Source organism: Rhinoderma darwinii, unplaced genomic scaffold (assembly GCF_050947455.1).
Source record: "Rhinoderma darwinii isolate aRhiDar2 unplaced genomic scaffold, aRhiDar2.hap1 Scaffold_718, whole genome shotgun sequence".
NCBI lineage: Eukaryota > Metazoa > Chordata > Amphibia > Anura > Rhinodermatidae > Rhinoderma > Rhinoderma darwinii.
In genome coordinates this window covers 24,023-45,832 of record NW_027464279.1, presented here as the reverse complement: position 1 = coordinate 45,832, position 21,810 = coordinate 24,023, and the positions used below count along the sequence as shown (strand labels likewise).

General features: G+C 47.6%; 15 non-coding genes across 15 annotated transcripts; all 15 read left to right on the top strand.

Moving 5' to 3' along the window:
* Positions 1–172: 172 nt before the first annotated feature.
* On the top strand, positions 173–363 carry LOC142729542 (U2 spliceosomal RNA). Its single transcript, XR_012878345.1, has one exon. It is a non-coding gene; the product is annotated as a U2 spliceosomal RNA (small nuclear RNA).
* Positions 364–1,647: 1,284 nt separating this feature from the next.
* LOC142729540 (U2 spliceosomal RNA) lies at positions 1,648–1,838 on the top strand. The gene has a single exon (XR_012878344.1). It is a non-coding gene; the product is annotated as a U2 spliceosomal RNA (small nuclear RNA).
* A 1,284-nt stretch (positions 1,839–3,122) lies between these two features.
* LOC142729539 (U2 spliceosomal RNA) lies at positions 3,123–3,313 on the top strand. The gene has a single exon (XR_012878343.1). It is a non-coding gene; the product is annotated as a U2 spliceosomal RNA (small nuclear RNA).
* A 1,276-nt stretch (positions 3,314–4,589) lies between these two features.
* On the top strand, positions 4,590–4,780 carry LOC142729538 (U2 spliceosomal RNA). The gene has a single exon (XR_012878342.1). It is a non-coding gene; the product is annotated as a U2 spliceosomal RNA (small nuclear RNA).
* Positions 4,781–6,060: 1,280 nt separating this feature from the next.
* Positions 6,061–6,251, top strand: LOC142729282 (U2 spliceosomal RNA). Its single transcript, XR_012878110.1, has one exon. It is a non-coding gene; the product is annotated as a U2 spliceosomal RNA (small nuclear RNA).
* Positions 6,252–7,535: 1,284 nt separating this feature from the next.
* Positions 7,536–7,726, top strand: LOC142729537 (U2 spliceosomal RNA). Its single transcript, XR_012878341.1, has one exon. It is a non-coding gene; the product is annotated as a U2 spliceosomal RNA (small nuclear RNA).
* Positions 7,727–9,003: 1,277 nt separating this feature from the next.
* On the top strand, positions 9,004–9,194 carry LOC142729536 (U2 spliceosomal RNA). The gene has a single exon (XR_012878340.1). It is a non-coding gene; the product is annotated as a U2 spliceosomal RNA (small nuclear RNA).
* A 1,292-nt stretch (positions 9,195–10,486) lies between these two features.
* Positions 10,487–10,677, top strand: LOC142729535 (U2 spliceosomal RNA). The gene has a single exon (XR_012878339.1). It is a non-coding gene; the product is annotated as a U2 spliceosomal RNA (small nuclear RNA).
* A 1,288-nt stretch (positions 10,678–11,965) lies between these two features.
* LOC142729533 (U2 spliceosomal RNA) lies at positions 11,966–12,156 on the top strand. The gene has a single exon (XR_012878338.1). It is a non-coding gene; the product is annotated as a U2 spliceosomal RNA (small nuclear RNA).
* A 1,288-nt stretch (positions 12,157–13,444) lies between these two features.
* Positions 13,445–13,635, top strand: LOC142729520 (U2 spliceosomal RNA). The gene has a single exon (XR_012878326.1). It is a non-coding gene; the product is annotated as a U2 spliceosomal RNA (small nuclear RNA).
* A 1,308-nt stretch (positions 13,636–14,943) lies between these two features.
* On the top strand, positions 14,944–15,134 carry LOC142729507 (U2 spliceosomal RNA). The gene has a single exon (XR_012878315.1). It is a non-coding gene; the product is annotated as a U2 spliceosomal RNA (small nuclear RNA).
* A 1,287-nt stretch (positions 15,135–16,421) lies between these two features.
* LOC142729495 (U2 spliceosomal RNA) lies at positions 16,422–16,612 on the top strand. The gene has a single exon (XR_012878304.1). It is a non-coding gene; the product is annotated as a U2 spliceosomal RNA (small nuclear RNA).
* A 1,304-nt stretch (positions 16,613–17,916) lies between these two features.
* On the top strand, positions 17,917–18,107 carry LOC142729483 (U2 spliceosomal RNA). Its single transcript, XR_012878293.1, has one exon. It is a non-coding gene; the product is annotated as a U2 spliceosomal RNA (small nuclear RNA).
* Positions 18,108–19,403: 1,296 nt separating this feature from the next.
* LOC142729471 (U2 spliceosomal RNA) lies at positions 19,404–19,594 on the top strand. The gene has a single exon (XR_012878282.1). It is a non-coding gene; the product is annotated as a U2 spliceosomal RNA (small nuclear RNA).
* Positions 19,595–20,887: 1,293 nt separating this feature from the next.
* On the top strand, positions 20,888–21,078 carry LOC142729459 (U2 spliceosomal RNA). Its single transcript, XR_012878271.1, has one exon. It is a non-coding gene; the product is annotated as a U2 spliceosomal RNA (small nuclear RNA).
* Positions 21,079–21,810: the final 732 nt, after the last annotated feature.

Here is a 21,810-nt window from a genome sequence, read left to right as displayed (position 1 = left end):
AAAAGAAGCAAATCCTGTCTGGCTTCCTCTCCGGCCTTTATTCACCTCCCGTGTAGCTGTGAGTGTGTGAGCCTGCAGGGCCCCATGGAATTGCCTAGAAGTAGGCTGAATCGCTGCAAGGGCTGAACAGCAGTATCGGGCAGGCTCGGGCAACGCGCGGCCCGTTCGGGTTATCGCTTCTCGGCCTTTTGGCTAAGATCAAGTGTAGTATCTGTTCTTATCAGTTTAATATCTGATACGTCCCCTATCTGGGGACCATATATTAAATGGATTTTTAGAACAGGGAGATGGAAATAGAGCTTGCTCTGTCCACTCCACGCATTGACCTGGTATTGCAGTATTTCCAGGACCGGTGCACCCTTTCCTTATGTGTTGACTAAAAGCAGATTCCAAAAGTGTTTTTTGTCTTTGCTATTGTTTCTGTCTTTCTGAAGGGATCTCCCCTTTTAATCCCATTATTTCAACACCTGTTGGACAATGCATGAGTGATAATGAGCTCATTGATTAAATGCAATTAATGAATAGATTGCCACCTCTTGTTGTGTGTCGTCTGTGTTTCTGTGTTTCCGGCATTTCACATTGGAACACCTCATTCACCTTCCTTGTCTTCTCTCCGCCCTCCCTTTTAGGTAAGTTAAAGAGCTGCACCTGAGCCAGCCACTGATTGATTGATTGATTGATTGATTGATTGATTGATTGATTGATTGATGCAGCACAACAGTCAAATAGTGGAGTGGAGTAGGGGAACAGCAAACAGCCAATAAAGCAGCCCGCCCGCTCGCCTGCCCGCCACAATGGACCTACCTGTGTACACTAGATGGATGTGATGGAATGTACTGTCGTCCCTACATTTCAAGAAGAAGTAAGAATTGCAGTTGCAACAAAGCCTTGCTTGCCTACAAAGAGAGCAGCAATTTGGATTTGTTACTATGTTACCTAGAAGAATAACAAACTGTGCAAGGATGGAGGTTGTAGGAGCAAGGAGAAGTTGTCTGTAAAGTTGGTGGATGCCTATTTTCCATTTTGCAGTCCCTTGTCTCCCTCTTGTGGCCTCCTGGAGGCAACTAGCTGTGCAAAAAAAAGACAGCCTGGCGGCCGGCTGTTGCAGTGTTGCCCTCTCAGGCAACACTGAGTGACTGACTGAGCCTCACCGTCTTATATAAAGTTCAGACGGAACTTTGCACGTGTCATAGTGGAGCCCTCAGGATTCCAGAGCCAGCTTTCTGACATCATAATGGGGCCTCAGAGATAAAAGCCTGGGCCCAGGCAGTGTTGGTCAGTGCTGCTCAGCAGGCAGCACTGGACTGGACTGGATTACAGCTGATACAAGGTGTGAAGGAACAAGGGGTGGCTGTGGGCATGCACTTGCTGCCGCTGCCAGTGTTTATCTGCATGGCAGCAGGGCATTTGGGCGTTGCCAGGAAGGCGTTTTTATGTAGATTCCTCCTCTTTCAGCACTGCATTGTGGTGCAAGCAAAAGAAGCAAATCCTGTCTGGCTTCCTCTCCGGCCTTTATTCACCTCCCGTGTAGCTGTGAGTGTGTGAGCCTGCAGGGCCCCATGGAATTGCCTAGAAGTAGGCTGAATCGCTGCAAGGGCTGAACAGCAGTATCGGGCAGGCTCGGGCAACGCGCGGCCCGTTCGGGTTATCGCTTCTCGGCCTTTTGGCTAAGATCAAGTGTAGTATCTGTTCTTATCAGTTTAATATCTGATACGTCCCCTATCTGGGGACCATATATTAAATGGATTTTTAGAACAGGGAGATGGAAATAGAGCTTGCTCTGTCCACTCCACGCATTGACCTGGTATTGCAGTATTTCCAGGACCGGTGCACCCTTTCCTTATGTGTTGACTAAAAGCAGATTCCAAAAGTGTTTTTTGTCTTTGCTATTGTTTCTGTCTTTCTGAAGGGATCTCCCCTTTTAATCCCATTATTTCAACACCTGTTGGACAATGCATGAGTGATAATGAGCTCATTGATTAAATGCAATTAATGAATAGATTGCCACCTCTTGTTGTGTGTCGTCTGTGTTTCTGTGTTTCCGGCATTTCACATTGGAACACCTCATTCACCTTCCTTGTCTTCTCTCCGCCCTCCCTTTTAGGTAAGTTAAAGAGCTGCACCTGAGCCAGCCACTGATTGATTGATTGATTGATTGATTGATTGATTGATTGATTGATTGATGCAGCACAACAGTCAAATAGTGGAGTGGAGTAGGGGAACAGCAAACAGCCAATAAAGCAGCCCGCCCGCTCGCCTGCCCGCCACAATGGACCTACCTGTGTACACTAGATGGATGTGATGGAATGTACTGTCGTCCCTACATTTCAAGAAGAAGTAAGAATTGCAGTTGCAACAAAGCCTTGCTTGCCTACAAAGAGAGCAGCAATTTGGATTTGTTACTATGTTACCTAGAAGAATAACAAACTGTGCAAGGATGGAGGTTGTAGGAGCAAGGAGAAGTTGTCTGTAAAGTTGGTGGATGCCTATTTTCCATTTTGCAGTCCCTTGTCTCCCTCTTGTGGCCTCCTGGAGGCAACTAGCTGTGCAAAAAAAAGACAGCCTGGCGGCCGGCTGTTGCAGTGTTGCCCTCTCAGGCAACACTGAGTGACTGACTGAGCCTCACCGTCTTATATAAAGTTCAGACGGAACTTTGCACGTGTCATAGTGGAGCCCTCAGGATTCCAGAGCCAGCTTTCTGACATCATAATGGGGCCTCAGAGATAAAAGCCTGGGCCCAGGCAGTGTTGGTCAGTGCTGCTCAGCAGGCAGCACTGGACTGGACTGGATTACAGCTGATACAAGGTGTGAAGGAACAAGGGGTGGCTGTGGGCATGCACTTGCTGCCGCTGCCAGTGTTTATCTGCATGGCAGCAGGGCATTTGGGCGTTGCCAGGAAGGCGTTTTTATGTAGATTCCTCCTCTTTCAGCACTGCATTGTGGTGCAAGCAAAAGAAGCAAATCCTGTCTGGCTTCCTCTCCGGCCTTTATTCACCTCCCGTGTAGCTGTGAGTGTGTGAGCCTGCAGGGCCCCATGGAATTGCCTAGAAGTAGGCTGAATCGCTGCAAGGGCTGAACAGCAGTATCGGGCAGGCTCGGGCAACGCGCGGCCCGTTCGGGTTATCGCTTCTCGGCCTTTTGGCTAAGATCAAGTGTAGTATCTGTTCTTATCAGTTTAATATCTGATACGTCCCCTATCTGGGGACCATATATTAAATGGATTTTTAGAACAGGGAGATGGAAATAGAGCTTGCTCTGTCCACTCCACGCATTGACCTGGTATTGCAGTATTTCCAGGACCGGTGCACCCTTTCCTTATGTGTTGACTAAAAGCAGATTCCAAAAGTGTTTTTTGTCTTTGCTATTGTTTCTGTCTTTCTGAAGGGATCTCCCCTTTTAATCCCATTATTTCAACACCTGTTGGACAATGCATGAGTGATAATGAGCTCATTGATTAAATGCAATTAATGAATAGATTGCCACCTCTTGTTGTGTGTCGTCTGTGTTTCTGTGTTTCCGGCATTTCACATTGGAACACCTCATTCACCTTCCTTGTCTTCTCTCCGCCCTCCCTTTTAGGTAAGTTAAAGAGCTGCACCTGAGCCAGCCACTGATTGATTGATTGATTGATTGATTGATTGATTGATTGATGCAGCACAACAGTCAAATAGTGGAGTGGAGTAGGGGAACAGCAAACAGCCAATAAAGCAGCCCGCCCGCTCGCCTGCCCGCCACAATGGACCTACCTGTGTACACTAGATGGATGTGATGGAATGTACTGTCGTCCCTACATTTCAAGAAGAAGTAAGAATTGCAGTTGCAACAAAGCCTTGCTTGCCTACAAAGAGAGCAGCAATTTGGATTTGTTACTATGTTACCTAGAAGAATAACAAACTGTGCAAGGATGGAGGTTGTAGGAGCAAGGAGAAGTTGTCTGTAAAGTTGGTGGATGCCTATTTTCCATTTTGCAGTCCCTTGTCTCCCTCTTGTGGCCTCCTGGAGGCAACTAGCTGTGCAAAAAAAAGACAGCCTGGCGGCCGGCTGTTGCAGTGTTGCCCTCTCAGGCAACACTGAGTGACTGACTGAGCCTCACCGTCTTATATAAAGTTCAGACGGAACTTTGCACGTGTCATAGTGGAGCCCTCAGGATTCCAGAGCCAGCTTTCTGACATCATAATGGGGCCTCAGAGATAAAAGCCTGGGCCCAGGCAGTGTTGGTCAGTGCTGCTCAGCAGGCAGCACTGGACTGGACTGGATTACAGCTGATACAAGGTGTGAAGGAACAAGGGGTGGCTGTGGGCATGCACTTGCTGTCGCTGCCAGTGTTTATCTGCATGGCAGCAGGGCATTTGGGCGTTGCCAGGAAGGCGTTTTTATGTAGATTCCTCCTCTTTCAGCACTGCATTGTGGTGCAAGCAAAAGAAGCAAATCCTGTCTGGCTTCCTCTCCGGCCTTTATTCACCTCCCGTGTAGCTGTGAGTGTGTGAGCCTGCAGGGCCCCATGGAATTGCCTAGAAGTAGGCTGAATCGCTGCAAGGGCTGAACAGCAGTATCGGGCAGGCTCGGGCAACGCGCGGCCCGTTCGGGTTATCGCTTCTCGGCCTTTTGGCTAAGATCAAGTGTAGTATCTGTTCTTATCAGTTTAATATCTGATACGTCCCCTATCTGGGGACCATATATTAAATGGATTTTTAGAACAGGGAGATGGAAATAGAGCTTGCTCTGTCCACTCCACGCATTGACCTGGTATTGCAGTATTTCCAGGACCGGTGCACCCTTTCCTTATGTGTTGACTAAAAGCAGATTCCAAAAGTGTTTTTTGTCTTTGCTATTGTTTCTGTCTTTCTGAAGGGATCTCCCCTTTTAATCCCATTATTTCAACACCTGTTGGACAATGCATGAGTGATAATGAGCTCATTGATTAAATGCAATTAATGAATAGATTGCCACCTCTTGTTGTGTGTCGTCTGTGTTTCTGTGTTTCCGGCATTTCACATTGGAACACCTCATTCACCTTCCTTGTCTTCTCTCCGCCCTCCCTTTTAGGTAAGTTAAAGAGCTGCACCTGAGCCAGCCACTGATTGATTGATTGATTGATTGATTGATTGATTGATTGATTGATGCAGCACAACAGTCAAATAGTGGAGTGGAGTAGGGGAACAGCAAACAGCCAATAAAGCAGCCCGCCCGCTCGCCTGCCCGCCACAATGGACCTACCTGTGTACACTAGATGGATGTGATGGAATGTACTGTCGTCCCTACATTTCAAGAAGAAGTAAGAATTGCAGTTGCAACAAAGCCTTGCTTGCCTACAAAGAGAGCAGCAATTTGGATTTGTTACTATGTTACCTAGAAGAATAACAAACTGTGCAAGGATGGAGGTTGTAGGAGCAAGGAGAAGTTGTCTGTAAAGTTGGTGGATGCCTATTTTCCATTTTGCAGTCCCTTGTCTCCCTCTTGTGGCCTCCTGGAGGCAACTAGCTGTGCAAAAAAAAGACAGCCTGGCGGCCGGCTGTTGCAGTGTTGCCCTCTCAGGCAACACTGAGTGACTGACTGAGCCTCACCGTCTTATATAAAGTTCAGACGGAACTTTGCACGTGTCATAGTGGAGCCCTCAGGATTCCAGAGCCAGCTTTCTGACATCATAATGGGGCCTCAGAGATAAAAGCCTGGGCCCAGGCAGTGTTGGTCAGTGCTGCTCAGCAGGCAGCACTGGACTGGACTGGATTACAGCTGATACAAGGTGTGAAGGAACAAGGGGTGGCTGTGGGCATGCACTTGCTGCCGCTGCCAGTGTTTATCTGCATGGCAGCAGGGCATTTGGGCGTTGCCAGGAAGGCGTTTTTATGTAGATTCCTCCTCTTTCAGCACTGCATTGTGGTGCAAGCAAAAGAAGCAAATCCTGTCTGGCTTCCTCTCCGGCCTTTATTCACCTCCCGTGTAGCTGTGAGTGTGTGAGCCTGCAGGGCCCCATGGAATTGCCTAGAAGTAGGCTGAATCGCTGCAAGGGCTGAACAGCAGTATCGGGCAGGCTCGGGCAACGCGCGGCCCGTTCGGGTTATCGCTTCTCGGCCTTTTGGCTAAGATCAAGTGTAGTATCTGTTCTTATCAGTTTAATATCTGATACGTCCCCTATCTGGGGACCATATATTAAATTGATTTTTAGAACAGGGAGATGGAAATAGAGCTTGCTCTGTCCACTCCACGCATTGACCTGGTATTGCAGTATTTCCAGGACCGGTGCACCCTTTCCTTATGTGTTGACTAAAAGCAGATTCCAAAAGTGTTTTTTGTCTTTGCTATTGTTTCTGTCTTTCTGAAGGGATCTCCCCTTTTAATCCCATTATTTCAACACCTGTTGGACAATGCATGAGTGATAATGAGCTCATTGATTAAATGCAATTAATGAATAGATTGCCACCTCTTGTTGTGTGTCGTCTGTGTTTCTGTGTTTCCGGCATTTCACATTGGAACACCTCATTCACCTTCCTTGTCTTCTCTCCGCCCTCCCTTTTAGGTAAGTTAAAGAGCTGCACCTGAGCCAGCCACTGATTGATTGATTGATTGATTGATTGATTGATTGATTGATTGATTGATGCAGCACAACAGTCAAATAGTGGAGTGGAGTAGGGGAACAGCAAACAGCCAATAAAGCAGCCCGCCCGCTCGCCTGCCCGCCACAATGGACCTACCTGTGTACACTAGATGGATGTGATGGAATGTACTGTCGTCCCTACATTTCAAGAAGAAGTAAGAATTGCAGTTGCAACAAAGCCTTGCTTGCCTACAAAGAGAGCAGCAATTTGGATTTGTTACTATGTTACCTAGAAGAATAACAAACTGTGCAAGGATGGAGGTTGTAGGAGCAAGGAGAAGTTGTCTGTAAAGTTGGTGGATGCCTATTTTCCATTTTGCAGTCCCTTGTCTCCCTCTTGTGGCCTCCTGGAGGCAACTAGCTGTGCAAAAAAAAGACAGCCTGGCGGCCGGCTGTTGCAGTGTTGCCCTCTCAGGCAACACTGAGTGACTGACTGAGCCTCACCGTCTTATATAAAGTTCAGACGGAACTTTGCACGTGTCATAGTGGAGCCCTCAGGATTCCAGAGCCAGCTTTCTGACATCATAATGGGGCCTCAGAGATAAAAGCCTGGGCCCAGGCAGTGTTGGTCAGTGCTGCTCAGCAGGCAGCACTGGACTGGACTGGATTACAGCTGATACAAGGTGTGAAGGAACAAGGGGTGGCTGTGGGCATGCACTTGCTGCCGCTGCCAGTGTTTATCTGCATGGCAGCAGGGCATTTGGGCGTTGCCAGGAAGGCGTTTTTATGTAGATTCCTCCTCTTTCAGCACTGCATTGTGGTGCAAGCAAAAGAAGCAAATCCTGTCTGGCTTCCTCTCCGGCCTTTATTCACCTCCCGTGTAGCTGTGAGTGTGTGAGCCTGCAGGGCCCCATGGAATTGCCTAGAAGTAGGCTGAATCGCTGCAAGGGCTGAACAGCAGTATCGGGCAGGCTCGGGCAACGCGCGGCCCGTTCGGGTTATCGCTTCTCGGCCTTTTGGCTAAGATCAAGTGTAGTATCTGTTCTTATCAGTTTAATATCTGATACGTCCCCTATCTGGGGACCATATATTAAATGGATTTTTAGAACAGGGAGATGGAAATAGAGCTTGCTCTGTCCACTCCACGCATTGACCTGGTATTGCAGTATTTCCAGGACCGGTGCACCCTTTCCTTATGTGTTGACTAAAAGCAGATTCCAAAAGTGTTTTTTGTCTTTGCTATTGTTTCTGTCTTTCTGAAGGGATCTCCCCTTTTAATCCCATTATTTCAACACCTGTTGGACAATGCATGAGTGATAATGAGCTCATTGATTAAATGCAATTTAATGAATAGATTGCCACCTCTTGTTGTGTGTCGTCTGTGTTTCTGTGTTTCCGGCATTTCACATTGGAACACCTCATTCACCTTCCTTGTCTTCTCTCCGCCCTCCCTTTTAGGTAAGTTAAAGAGCTGCACCTGAGCCAGCCACTGATTGATTGATTGATTGATTGATTGATTGATTGATTGATGCAGCACAACAGTCAAATAGTGGAGTGGAGTAGGGGAACAGCAAACAGCCAATAAAGCAGCCCGCCCGCTCGCCTGCCCGCCACAATGGACCTACCTGTGTACACTAGATGGATGTGATGGAATGTACTGTCGTCCCTACATTTCAAGAAGAAGTAAGAATTGCAGTTGCAACAAAGCCTTGCTTGCCTACAAAGAGAGCAGCAATTTGGATTTGTTACTATGTTACCTAGAAGAATAACAAACTGTGCAAGGATGGAGGTTGTAGGAGCAAGGAGAAGTTGTCTGTAAAGTTGGTGGATGCCTATTTTCCATTTTGCAGTCCCTTGTCTCCCTCTTGTGGCCTCCTGGAGGCAACTAGCTGTGCAAAAAAAAGACAGCCTGGCGGCCGGCTGTTGCAGTGTTGCCCTCTCAGGCAACACTGAGTGACTGACTGAGCCTCACCGTCTTATATAAAGTTCAGACGGAACTTTGCACGTGTCATAGTGGAGCCCTCAGGATTCCAGAGCCAGCTTTCTGACATCATAATGGGGCCTCAGAGATAAAAGCCTGGGCCCAGGCAGTGTTGGTCAGTGCTGCTCAGCAGGCAGCACTGGACTGGACTGGATTACAGCTGATACAAGGTGTGAAGGAACAAGGGGTGGCTGTGGGCATGCACTTGCTGCCGCTGCCAGTGTTTATCTGCATGGCAGCAGGGCATTTGGGCGTTGCCAGGAAGGCGTTTTTATGTAGATTCCTCCTCTTTCAGCACTGCATTGTGGTGCAAGCAAAAGAAGCAAATCCTGTCTGGCTTCCTCTCCGGCCTTTATTCACCTCCCGTGTAGCTGTGAGTGTGTGAGCCTGCAGGGCCCCATGGAATTGCCTAGAAGTAGGCTGAATCGCTGCAAGGGCTGAACAGCAGTATCGGGCAGGCTCGGGCAACGCGCGGCCCGTTCGGGTTATCGCTTCTCGGCCTTTTGGCTAAGATCAAGTGTAGTATCTGTTCTTATCAGTTTAATATCTGATACGTCCCCTATCTGGGGACCATATATTAAATGGATTTTTAGAACAGGGAGATGGAAATAGAGCTTGCTCTGTCCACTCCACGCATTGACCTGGTATTGCAGTATTTCCAGGACCGGTGCACCCTTTCCTTATGTGTTGACTAAAAGCAGATTCCAAAAGTGTTTTTTGTCTTTGCTATTGTTTCTGTCTTTCTGAAGGGATCTCCCCTTTTAATCCCATTATTTCAACACCTGTTGGACAATGCATGAGTGATAATGAGCTCATTGATTAAATGCAATTAATGAATAGATTGCCACCTCTTGTTGTGTGTCGTCTGTGTTTCTGTGTTTCCGGCATTTCACATTGGAACACCTCATTCACCTTCCTTGTCTTCTCTCCGCCCTCCCTTTTAGGTAAGTTAAAGAGCTGCACCTGAGCCAGCCACTGATTGATTGATTGATTGATTGATTGATTGATTGATTGATTGATTGATTGATTGATGCAGCACAACAGTCAAATAGTGGAGTGGAGTAGGGGAACAGCAAACAGCCAATAAAGCAGCCCGCCCGCTCGCCTGCCCGCCACAATGGACCTACCTGTGTACACTAGATGGATGTGATGGAATGTACTGTCGTCCCTACATTTCAAGAAGAAGTAAGAATTGCAGTTGCAACAAAGCCTTGCTTGCCTACAAAGAGAGCAGCAATTTGGATTTGTTACTATGTTACCTAGAAGAATAACAAACTGTGCAAGGATGGAGGTTGTAGGAGCAAGGAGAAGTTGTCTGTAAAGTTGGTGGATGCCTATTTTCCATTTTGCAGTCCCTTGTCTCCCTCTTGTGGCCTCCTGGAGGCAACTAGCTGTGCAAAAAAAAGACAGCCTGGCGGCCGGCTGTTGCAGTGTTGCCCTCTCAGGCAACACTGAGTGACTGACTGAGCCTCACCGTCTTATATAAAGTTCAGACGGAACTTTGCACGTGTCATAGTGGAGCCCTCAGGATTCCAGAGCCAGCTTTCTGACATCATAATGGGGCCTCAGAGATAAAAGCCTGGGCCCAGGCAGTGTTGGTCAGTGCTGCTCAGCAGGCAGCACTGGACTGGACTGGATTACAGCTGATACAAGGTGTGAAGGAACAAGGGGTGGCTGTGGGCATGCACTTGCTGCCGCTGCCAGTGTTTATCTGCATGGCAGCAGGGCATTTGGGCGTTGCCAGGAAGGCGTTTTTATGTAGATTCCTCCTCTTTCAGCACTGCATTGTGGTGCAAGCAAAAGAAGCAAATCCTGTCTGGCTTCCTCTCCGGCCTTTATTCACCTCCCGTGTAGCTGTGAGTGTGTGAGCCTGCAGGGCCCCATGGAATTGCCTAGAAGTAGGCTGAATCGCTGCAAGGGCTGAACAGCAGTATCGGGCAGGCTCGGGCAACGCGCGGCCCGTTCGGGTTATCGCTTCTCGGCCTTTTGGCTAAGATCAAGTGTAGTATCTGTTCTTATCAGTTTAATATCTGATACGTCCCCTATCTGGGGACCATATATTAAATGGATTTTTAGAACAGGGAGATGGAAATAGAGCTTGCTCTGTCCACTCCACGCATTGACCTGGTATTGCAGTATTTCCAGGACCGGTGCACCCTTTCCTTATGTGTTGACTAAAAGCAGATTCCAAAAGTGTTTTTTGTCTTTGCTATTGTTTCTGTCTTTCTGAAGGGATCTCCCCTTTTAATCCCATTATTTCAACACCTGTTGGACAATGCATGAGTGATAATGAGCTCATTGATTAAATGCAATTAATGAATAGATTGCCACCTCTTGTTGTGTGTCGTCTGTGTTTCTGTGTTTCCGGCATTTCACATTGGAACACCTCATTCACCTTCCTTGTCTTCTCTCCGCCCTCCCTTTTAGGTAAGTTAAAGAGCTGCACCTGAGCCAGCCACTGATTGATTGATTGATTGATTGATTGATTGATTGATTGATTGATTGATTGATGCAGCACAACAGTCAAATAGTGGAGTGGAGTAGGGGAACAGCAAACAGCCAATAAAGCAGCCCGCCCGCTCGCCTGCCCGCCACAATGGACCTACCTGTGTACACTAGATGGATGTGATGGAATGTACTGTCGTCCCTACATTTCAAGAAGAAGTAAGAATTGCAGTTGCAACAAAGCCTTGCTTGCCTACAAAGAGAGCAGCAATTTGGATTTGTTACTATGTTACCTAGAAGAATAACAAACTGTGCAAGGATGGAGGTTGTAGGAGCAAGGAGAAGTTGTCTGTAAAGTTGGTGGATGCCTATTTTCCATTTTGCAGTCCCTTGTCTCCCTCTTGTGGCCTCCTGGAGGCAACTAGCTGTGCAAAAAAAAGACAGCCTGGCGGCCGGCTGTTGCAGTGTTGCCCTCTCAGGCAACACTGAGTGACTGACTGAGCCTCACCGTCTTATATAAAGTTCAGACGGAACTTTGCACGTGTCATAGTGGAGCCCTCAGGATTCCAGAGCCAGCTTTCTGACATCATAATGGGGCCTCAGAGATAAAAGCCTGGGCCCAGGCAGTGTTGGTCAGTGCTGCTCAGCAGGCAGCACTGGACTGGACTGGATTACAGCTGATACAAGGTGTGAAGGAACAAGGGGTGGCTGTGGGCATGCACTTGCTGCCGCTGCCAGTGTTTATCTGCATGGCAGCAGGGCATTTGGGCGTTGCCAGGAAGGCGTTTTTATGTAGATTCCTCCTCTTTCAGCACTGCATTGTGGTGCAAGCAAAAGAAGCAAATCCTGTCTGGCTTCCTCTCCGGCCTTTATTCACCTCCCGTGTAGCTGTGAGTGTGTGAGCCTGCAGGGCCCCATGGAATTGCCTAGAAGTAGGCTGAATCGCTGCAAGGGCTGAACAGCAGTATCGGGCAGGCTCGGGCAACGCGCGGCCCGTTCGGGTTATCGCTTCTCGGCCTTTTGGCTAAGATCAAGTGTAGTATCTGTTCTTATCAGTTTAATATCTGATACGTCCCCTATCTGGGGACCATATATTAAATGGATTTTTAGAACAGGGAGATGGAAATAGAGCTTGCTCTGTCCACTCCACGCATTGACCTGGTATTGCAGTATTTCCAGGACCGGTGCACCCTTTCCTTATGTGTTGACTAAAAGCAGATTCCAAAAGTGTTTTTTGTCTTTGCTATTGTTTCTGTCTTTCTGAAGGGATCTCCCCTTTTAATCCCATTATTTCAACACCTGTTGGACAATGCATGAGTGATAATGAGCTCATTGATTAAATGCAATTAATGAATAGATTGCCACCTCTTGTTGTGTGTCGTCTGTGTTTCTGTGTTTCCGGCATTTCACATTGGAACACCTCATTCACCTTCCTTGTCTTCTCTCCGCCCTCCCTTTTAGGTAAGTTAAAGAGCTGCACCTGAGCCAGCCACTGATTGATTGATTGATTGATTGATTGATTGATTGATTGATTGATTGATTGATGCAGCACAACAGTCAAATAGTGGAGTGGAGTAGGGGAACAGCAAACAGCCAATAAAGCAGCCCGCCCGCTCGCCTGCCCGCCACAATGGACCTACCTGTGTACACTAGATGGATGTGATGGAATGTACTGTCGTCCCTACATTTCAAGAAGAAGTAAGAATTGCAGTTGCAACAAAGCCTTGCTTGCCTACAAAGAGAGCAGCAATTTGGATTTGTTACTATGTTACCTAGAAGAATAACAAACTGTGCAAGGATGGAGGTTGTAGGAGCAAGGAGAAGTTGTCTGTAAAGTTGGTGGATGCCTATTTTCCATTTTGCAGTCCCTTGTCTCCCTCTTGTGGCCTCCTGGAGGCAACTAGCTGTGCAAAAAAAAGACAGCCTGGCGGCCGGCTGTTGCAGTGTTGCCCTCTCAGGCAACACTGAGTGACTGACTGAGCCTCACCGTCTTATATAAAGTTCAGACGGAACTTTGCACGTGTCATAGTGGAGCCCTCAGGATTCCAGAGCCAGCTTTCTGACATCATAATGGGGCCTCAGAGATAAAAGCCTGGGCCCAGGCAGTGTTGGTCAGTGCTGCTCAGCAGGCAGCACTGGACTGGACTGGATTACAGCTGATACAAGGTGTGAAGGAACAAGGGGTGGCTGTGGGCATGCACTTGCTGCCGCTGCCAGTGTTTATCTGCATGGCAGCAGGGCATTTGGGCGTTGCCAGGAAGGCGTTTTTATGTAGATTCCTCCTCTTTCAGCACTGCATTGTGGTGCAAGCAAAAGAAGCAAATCCTGTCTGGCTTCCTCTCCGGCCTTTATTCACCTCCCGTGTAGCTGTGAGTGTGTGAGCCTGCAGGGCCCCATGGAATTGCCTAGAAGTAGGCTGAATCGCTGCAAGGGCTGAACAGCAGTATCGGGCAGGCTCGGGCAACGCGCGGCCCGTTCGGGTTATCGCTTCTCGGCCTTTTGGCTAAGATCAAGTGTAGTATCTGTTCTTATCAGTTTAATATCTGATACGTCCCCTATCTGGGGACCATATATTAAATGGATTTTTAGAACAGGGAGATGGAAATAGAGCTTGCTCTGTCCACTCCACGCATTGACCTGGTATTGCAGTATTTCCAGGACCGGTGCACCCTTTCCTTATGTGTTGACTAAAAGCAGATTCCAAAAGTGTTTTTTGTCTTTGCTATTGTTTCTGTCTTTCTGAAGGGATCTCCCCTTTTAATCCCATTATTTCAACACCTGTTGGACAATGCATGAGTGATAATGAGCTCATTGATTAAATGCAATTAATGAATAGATTGCCACCTCTTGTTGTGTGTCGTCTGTGTTTCTGTGTTTCCGGCATTTCACATTGGAACACCTCATTCACCTTCCTTGTCTTCTCTCCGCCCTCCCTTTTAGGTAAGTTAAAGAGCTGCACCTGAGCCAGCCACTGATTGATTGATTGATTGATTGATTGATTGATTGATTGATTGATTGATTGATTGATTGATTGATTGATTGATGCAGCACAACAGTCAAATAGTGGAGTGGAGTAGGGGAACAGCAAACAGCCAATAAAGCAGCCCGCCCGCTCGCCTGCCCGCCACAATGGACCTACCTGTGTACACTAGATGGATGTGATGGAATGTACTGTCGTCCCTACATTTCAAGAAGAAGTAAGAATTGCAGTTGCAACAAAGCCTTGCTTGCCTACAAAGAGAGCAGCAATTTGGATTTGTTACTATGTTACCTAGAAGAATAACAAACTGTGCAAGGATGGAGGTTGTAGGAGCAAGGAGAAGTTGTCTGTAAAGTTGGTGGATGCCTATTTTCCAGTTTGCAGTCCCTTGTCTCCCTCTTGTGGCCTCCTGGAGGCAACTAGCTGTGCAAAAAAAAGACAGCCTGGCGGCCGGCTGTTGCAGTGTTGCCCTCTCAGGCAACACTGAGTGACTGACTGAGCCTCACCGTCTTATATAAAGTTCAGACGGAACTTTGCACGTGTCATAGTGGAGCCCTCAGGATTCCAGAGCCAGCTTTCTGACATCATAATGGGGCCTCAGAGATAAAAGCCTGGGCCCAGGCAGTGTTGGTCAGTGCTGCTCAGCAGGCAGCACTGGACTGGACTGGATTACAGCTGATACAAGGTGTGAAGGAACAAGGGGTGGCTGTGGGCATGCACTTGCTGCCGCTGCCAGTGTTTATCTGCATGGCAGCAGGGCATTTGGGCGTTGCCAGGAAGGCGTTTTTATGTAGATTCCTCCTCTTTCAGCACTGCATTGTGGTGCAAGCAAAAGAAGCAAATCCTGTCTGGCTTCCTCTCCGGCCTTTATTCACCTCCCGTGTAGCTGTGAGTGTGTGAGCCTGCAGGGCCCCATGGAATTGCCTAGAAGTAGGCTGAATCGCTGCAAGGGCTGAACAGCAGTATCGGGCAGGCTCGGGCAACGCGCGGCCCGTTCGGGTTATCGCTTCTCGGCCTTTTGGCTAAGATCAAGTGTAGTATCTGTTCTTATCAGTTTAATATCTGATACGTCCCCTATCTGGGGACCATATATTAAATGGATTTTTAGAACAGGGAGATGGAAATAGAGCTTGCTCTGTCCACTCCACGCATTGACCTGGTATTGCAGTATTTCCAGGACCGGTGCACCCTTTCCTTATGTGTTGACTAAAAGCAGATTCCAAAAGTGTTTTTTGTCTTTGCTATTGTTTCTGTCTTTCTGAAGGGATCTCCCCTTTTAATCCCATTATTTCAACACCTGTTGGACAATGCATGAGTGATAATGAGCTCATTGATTAAATGCAATTAATGAATAGATTGCCACCTCTTGTTGTGTGTCGTCTGTGTTTCTGTGTTTCCGGCATTTCACATTGGAACACCTCATTCACCTTCCTTGTCTTCTCTCCGCCCTCCCTTTTAGGTAAGTTAAAGAGCTGCACCTGAGCCAGCCACTGATTGATTGATTGATTGATTGATTGATTGATTGATTGATTGATTGATTGATGCAGCAGCACAACAGTCAAATAGTGGAGTGGAGTAGGGGAACAGCAAACAGCCAATAAAGCAGCCCGCCCGCTCGCCTGCCCGCCACAATGGACCTACCTGTGTACACTATATGGATGTGATGGAATGTACTGTCGTCCCTACATTTCAAGAAGAAGTAAGAATTGCAGTTGCAACAAAGCCTTGCTTGCCTACAAAGAGAGCAGCAATTTGGATTTGTTACTATGTTACCTAGAAGAATAACAAACTGTGCAAGGATGGAGGTTGTAGGAGCAAGGAGAAGTTGTCTGTAAAGTTGGTGGATGCCTATTTTCCATTTTGCAGTCCCTTGTCTCCCTCTTGTGGCCTCCTGGAGGCAACTAGCTGTGCAAAAAAAAGACAGCCTGGCGGCCGGCTGTTGCAGTGTTGCCCTCTCAGGCAACACTGAGTGACTGACTGAGCCTCACCGTCTTATATAAAGTTCAGACGGAACTTTGCACGTGTCATAGTGGAGCCCTATTCCAGAGCCAGCTTTCTGACATCATAATGGGGCCTCAGAGATAAAAGCCTGGGCCCAGGCAGTGTTGGTCAGTGCTGCTCAGCAGGCAGCACTGGACTGGACTGGATTACAGCTGATACAAGGTGTGAAGGAACAAGGGGTGGCTGTGGGCATGCACTTGCTGCCGCTGCCAGTGTTTATCTGCATGGCAGCAGGGCATTTGGGCGTTGCCAGGAAGGCGTTTTTATGTAGATTCCTCCTCTTTCAGCACTGCATTGTGGTGCAAGCAAAAGAAGCAAATCCTGTCTGGCTTCCTCTCCGGCCTTTATTCACCTCCCGTGTAGCTGTGAGTGTGTGAGCCTGCAGGGCCCCATGGAATTGCCTAGAAGTAGGCTGAATCGCTGCAAGGGCTGAACAGCAGTATCGGGCAGGCTCGGGCAACGCGCGGCCCGTTCGGGTTATCGCTTCTCGGCCTTTTGGCTAAGATCAAGTGTAGTATCTGTTCTTATCAGTTTAATATCTGATACGTCCCCTATCTGGGGACCATATATTAAATGGATTTTTAGAACAGGGAGATGGAAATAGAGCTTGCTCTGTCCACTCCACGCATTGACCTGGTATTGCAGTATTTCCAGGACCGGTGCACCCTTTCCTTATGTGTTGACTAAAAGCAGATTCCAAAAGTGTTTTTTGTCTTTGCTATTGTTTCTGTCTTTCTGAAGGGATCTCCCCTTTTAATCCCATTATTTCAACACCTGTTGGACAATGCATGAGTGATAATGAGCTCATTGATTAAATGCAATTAATGAATAGATTGCCACCTCTTGTTGTGTGTCGTCTGTGTTTCTGTGTTTCCGGCATTTCACATTGGAACACCTCATTCACCTTCCTTGTCTTCTCTCCGCCCTCCCTTTTAGGTAAGTTAAAGAGCTGCACCTGAGCCAGCCACTGATTGATTGATTGATTGATTGATTGATTGATTGATTGATTGATTGATTGATTGATTGATTGATTGATGCAGCACAACAGTCAAATAGTGGAGTGGAGTAGGGGAACAGCAAACAGCCAATAAAGCAGCCCGCCCGCTCGCCTGCCCGCCACAATGGACCTACCTGTGTACACTAGATGGATGTGATGGAATGTACTGTCGTCCCTACATTTCAAGAAGAAGTAAGAATTGCAGTTGCAACAAAGCCTTGCTTGCCTACAAAGAGAGCAGCAATTTGGATTTGTTACTATGTTACCTAGAAGAATAACAAACTGTGCAAGGATGGAGGTTGTAGGAGCAAGGAGAAGTTGTCTGTAAAGTTGGTGGATGCCTATTTTCCATTTTGCAGTCCCTTGTCTCCCTCTTGTGGCCTCCTGGAGGCAACTAGCTGTGCAAAAAAAAGACAGCCTGGCGGCCGGCTGTTGCAGTGTTGCCCTCTCAGGCAACACTGAGTGACTGACTGAGCCTCACCGTCTTATATAAAGTTCAGACGGAACTTTGCACGTGTCATAGTGGAGCCCTCAGGATTCCAGAGCCAGCTTTCTGACATCATAATGGGGCCTCAGAGATAAAAGCCTGGGCCCAGGCAGTGTTGGTCAGTGCTGCTCAGCAGGCAGCACTGGACTGGACTGGATTACAGCTGATACAAGGTGTGAAGGAACAAGGGGTGGCTGTGGGCATGCACTTGCTGCCGCTGCCAGTGTTTATCTGCATGGCAGCAGGGCATTTGGGCGTTGCCAGGAAGGCGTTTTTATGTAGATTCCTCCTCTTTCAGCACTGCATTGTGGTGCAAGCAAAAGAAGCAAATCCTGTCTGGCTTCCTCTCCGGCCTTTATTCACCTCCCGTGTAGCTGTGAGTGTGTGAGCCTGCAGGGCCCCATGGAATTGCCTAGAAGTAGGCTGAATCGCTGCAAGGGCTGAACAGCAGTATCGGGCAGGCTCGGGCAACGCGCGGCCCGTTCGGGTTATCGCTTCTCGGCCTTTTGGCTAAGATCAAGTGTAGTATCTGTTCTTATCAGTTTAATATCTGATACGTCCCCTATCTGGGGACCATATATTAAATGGATTTTTAGAACAGGGAGATGGAAATAGAGCTTGCTCTGTCCACTCCACGCATTGACCTGGTATTGCAGTATTTCCAGGACCGGTGCACCCTTTCCTTATGTGTTGACTAAAAGCAGATTCCAAAAGTGTTTTTTGTCTTTGCTATTGTTTCTGTCTTTCTGAAGGGATCTCCCCTTTTAATCCCATTATTTCAACACCTGTTGGACAATGCATGAGTGATAATGAGCTCATTGATTAAATGCAATTAATGAATAGATTGCCACCTCTTGTTGTGTGTCGTCTGTGTTTCTGTGTTTCCGGCATTTCACATTGGAACACCTCATTCACCTTCCTTGTCTTCTCTCCGCCCTCCCTTTTAGGTAAGTTAAAGAGCTGCACCTGAGCCAGCCACTGATTGATTGATTGATTGATTGATTGATTGATTGATTGATTGATTGATTGATTGATTGATGCAGCACAACAGTCAAATAGTGGAGTGGAGTAGGGGAACAGCAAACAGCCAATAAAGCAGCCCGCCCGCTCGCCTGCCCGCCACAATGGACCTACCTGTGTACACTAGATGGATGTGATGGAATGTACTGTCGTCCCTACATTTCAAGAAGAAGTAAGAATTGCAGTTGCAACAAAGCCTTGCTTGCCTACAAAGAGAGCAGCAATTTGGATTTGTTACTATGTTACCTAGAAGAATAACAAACTGTGCAAGGATGGAGGTTGTAGGAGCAAGGAGAAGTTGTCTGTAAAGTTGGTGGATGCCTATTTTCCATTTTGCAGTCCCTTGTCTCCCTCTTGTGGCCTCCTGGAGGCAACTAGCTGTGCAAAAAAAAGACAGCCTGGCGGCCGGCTGTTGCAGTGTTGCCCTCTCAGGCAACACTGAGTGACTGACTGAGCCTCACCGTCTTATATAAAGTTCAGACGGAACTTTGCACGTGTCATAGTGGAGCCCTCAGGATTCCAGAGCCAGCTTTCTGACATCATAATGGGGCCTCAGAGATAAAAGCCTGGGCCCAGGCAGTGTTGGTCAGTGCTGCTCAGCAGGCAGCACTGGACTGGACTGGATTACAGCTGATACAAGGTGTGAAGGAACAAGGGGTGGCTGTGGGCATGCACTTGCTGCCGCTGCCAGTGTTTATCTGCATGGCAGCAGGGCATTTGGGCGTTGCCAGGAAGGCGTTTTTATGTAGATTCCTCCTCTTTCAGCACTGCATTGTGGTGCAAGCAAAAGAAGCAAATCCTGTCTGGCTTCCTCTCCGGCCTTTATTCACCTCCCGTGTAGCTGTGAGTGTGTGAGCCTGCAGGGCCCCATGGAATTGCCTAGAAGTAGGCTGAATCGCTGCAAGGGCTGAACAGCAGTATCGGGCAGGCTCGGGCAACGCGCGGCCCGTTCGGGTTATCGCTTCTCGGCCTTTTGGCTAAGATCAAGTGTAGTATCTGTTCTTATCAGTTTAATATCTGATACGTCCCCTATCTGGGGACCATATATTAAATGGATTTTTAGAACAGGGAGATGGAAATAGAGCTTGCTCTGTCCACTCCACGCATTGACCTGGTATTGCAGTATTTCCAGGACCGGTGCACCCTTTCCTTATGTGTTGACTAAAAGCAGATTCCAAAAGTGTTTTTTGTCTTTGCTATTGTTTCTGTCTTTCTGAAGGGATCTCCCCTTTTAATCCCATTATTTCAACACCTGTTGGACAATGCATGAGTGATAATGAGCTCATTGATTAAATGCAATTAATGAATAGATTGCCACCTCTTGTTGTGTGTCGTCTGTGTTTCTGTGTTTCCGGCATTTCACATTGGAACACCTCATTCACCTTCCTTGTCTTCTCTCCGCCCTCCCTTTTAGGTAAGTTAAAGAGCTGCACCTGAGCCAGCCACTGATTGATTGATTGATTGATTGATTGATTGATTGATTGATTGATTGATTGATTGATTGATTGATTGATGCAGCACAACAGTCAAATAGTGGAGTGGAGTAGGGGAACAGCAAACAGCCAATAAAGCAGCCCGCCCGCTCGCCTGCCCGCCACAATGGACCTACCTGTGTACACTAGATGGATGTGATGGAATGTACTGTCGTCCCTACATTTCAAGAAGAAGTAAGAATTGCAGTTGCAACAAAGCCTTGCTTGCCTACAAAGAGAGCAGCAATTTGGATTTGTTACTATGTTACCTAGAAGAATAACAAACTGTGCAAGGATGGAGGTTGAGAAGTTGTCTGTAAAGTTGGTGGATGCCTATTTTCCATTTTGCAGTCCCTTGTCTCCCTCTTGTGGCCTCCTGGAGGCAACTAGCTGTGCAAAAAAAAGACAGCCTGGCGGCCGGCTGTTGCAGTGTTGCCCTCTCAGGCAACACTGAGTGACTGACTGAGCCTCACCGTCTTATATAAAGTTCAGACGGAACTTTGCACGTGTCATAGTGGAGCCCTCAGGATTCCAGAGCCAGCTTTCTGACATCATAATGGGGCCTCAGAGATAAAAGCCTGGGCCCAGGCAGTGTTGGTCAGTGCTGCTCAGCAGGCAGCACTGGACTGGACTGGATTACAGCTGATACAAGGTGTGAAGGAACAAGGGGTGGCTGTGGGCATGCACTTGCTGCCGCTGCCAGTGTTTATCTGCATGGCAGCAGGGCATTTGGGCGTTGCCAGGAAGGCGTTTTTATGTAGATTCCTCCTCTTTCAGCACTGCATTGTGGTGCAAGCAAAAGAAGCAAATCCTGTCTGGCTTCCTCTCCGGCCTTTATTCACCTCCCGTGTAGCTGTGAGTGTGTGAGCCTGCAGGGCCCCATGGAATTGCCTAGAAGTAGGCTGAATCGCTGCAAGGGCTGAACAGCAGTATCGGGCAGGCTCGGGCAACGCGCGGCCCGTTCGGGTTATCGCTTCTCGGCCTTTTGGCTAAGATCAAGTGTAGTATCTGTTCTTATCAGTTTAATATCTGATACGTCCCCTATCTGGGGACCATATATTAAATGGATTTTTAGAACAGGGAGATGGAAATAGAGCTTGCTCTGTCCACTCCACGCATTGACCTGGTATTGCAGTATTTCCAGGACCGGTGCACCCTTTCCTTATGTGTTGACTAAAAGCAGATTCCAAGACTAAAAGCAGATTCCAAAAGTGTTTTTTGTCTTTGCTATTGTTTCTGTCTTTCTGAAGGGATCTCCCCTTTTAATCCCATTATTTCAACACCTGTTGGACAATGCATGAGTGATAATGAGCTCATTGATTAAATGCAATTAATGAATAGATTGCCACCTCTTGTTGTGTGTCGTCTGTGTTTCTGTGTTTCCGGCATTTCACATTGGAACACCTCATTCACCTTCCTTGTCTTCTCTCCGCCCTCCCTTTTAGGTAAGTTAAAGAGCTGCACCTGAGCCAGCCACTGATTGATTGATTGATTGATTGATTGATTGATTGATTGATTGATTGATTGATTGATGCAGCACAACAGTCAAATAGTGGAGTGGAGTAGGGGAACAGCAAACAGCCAATAAAGCAGCCCGCCCGCTCGCCTGCCCGCCACAATGGACCTACCTGTGTACACTAGATGGATGTGATGGAATGTACTGTCGTCCCTACATTTCAAGAAGAAGTAAGAATTGCAGTTGCAACAAAGCCTTGCTTGCCTACAAAGAGAGCAGCAATTTGGATTTGTTACTATGTTACCTAGAAGAATAACAAACTGTGCAAGGATGGAGGTTGTAGGAGCAAGGAGAAGTTGTCTGTAAAGTTGGTGGATGCCTATTTTCCATTTTGCAGTCCCTTGTCTCCCTCTTGTGGCCTCCTGGAGGCAACTAG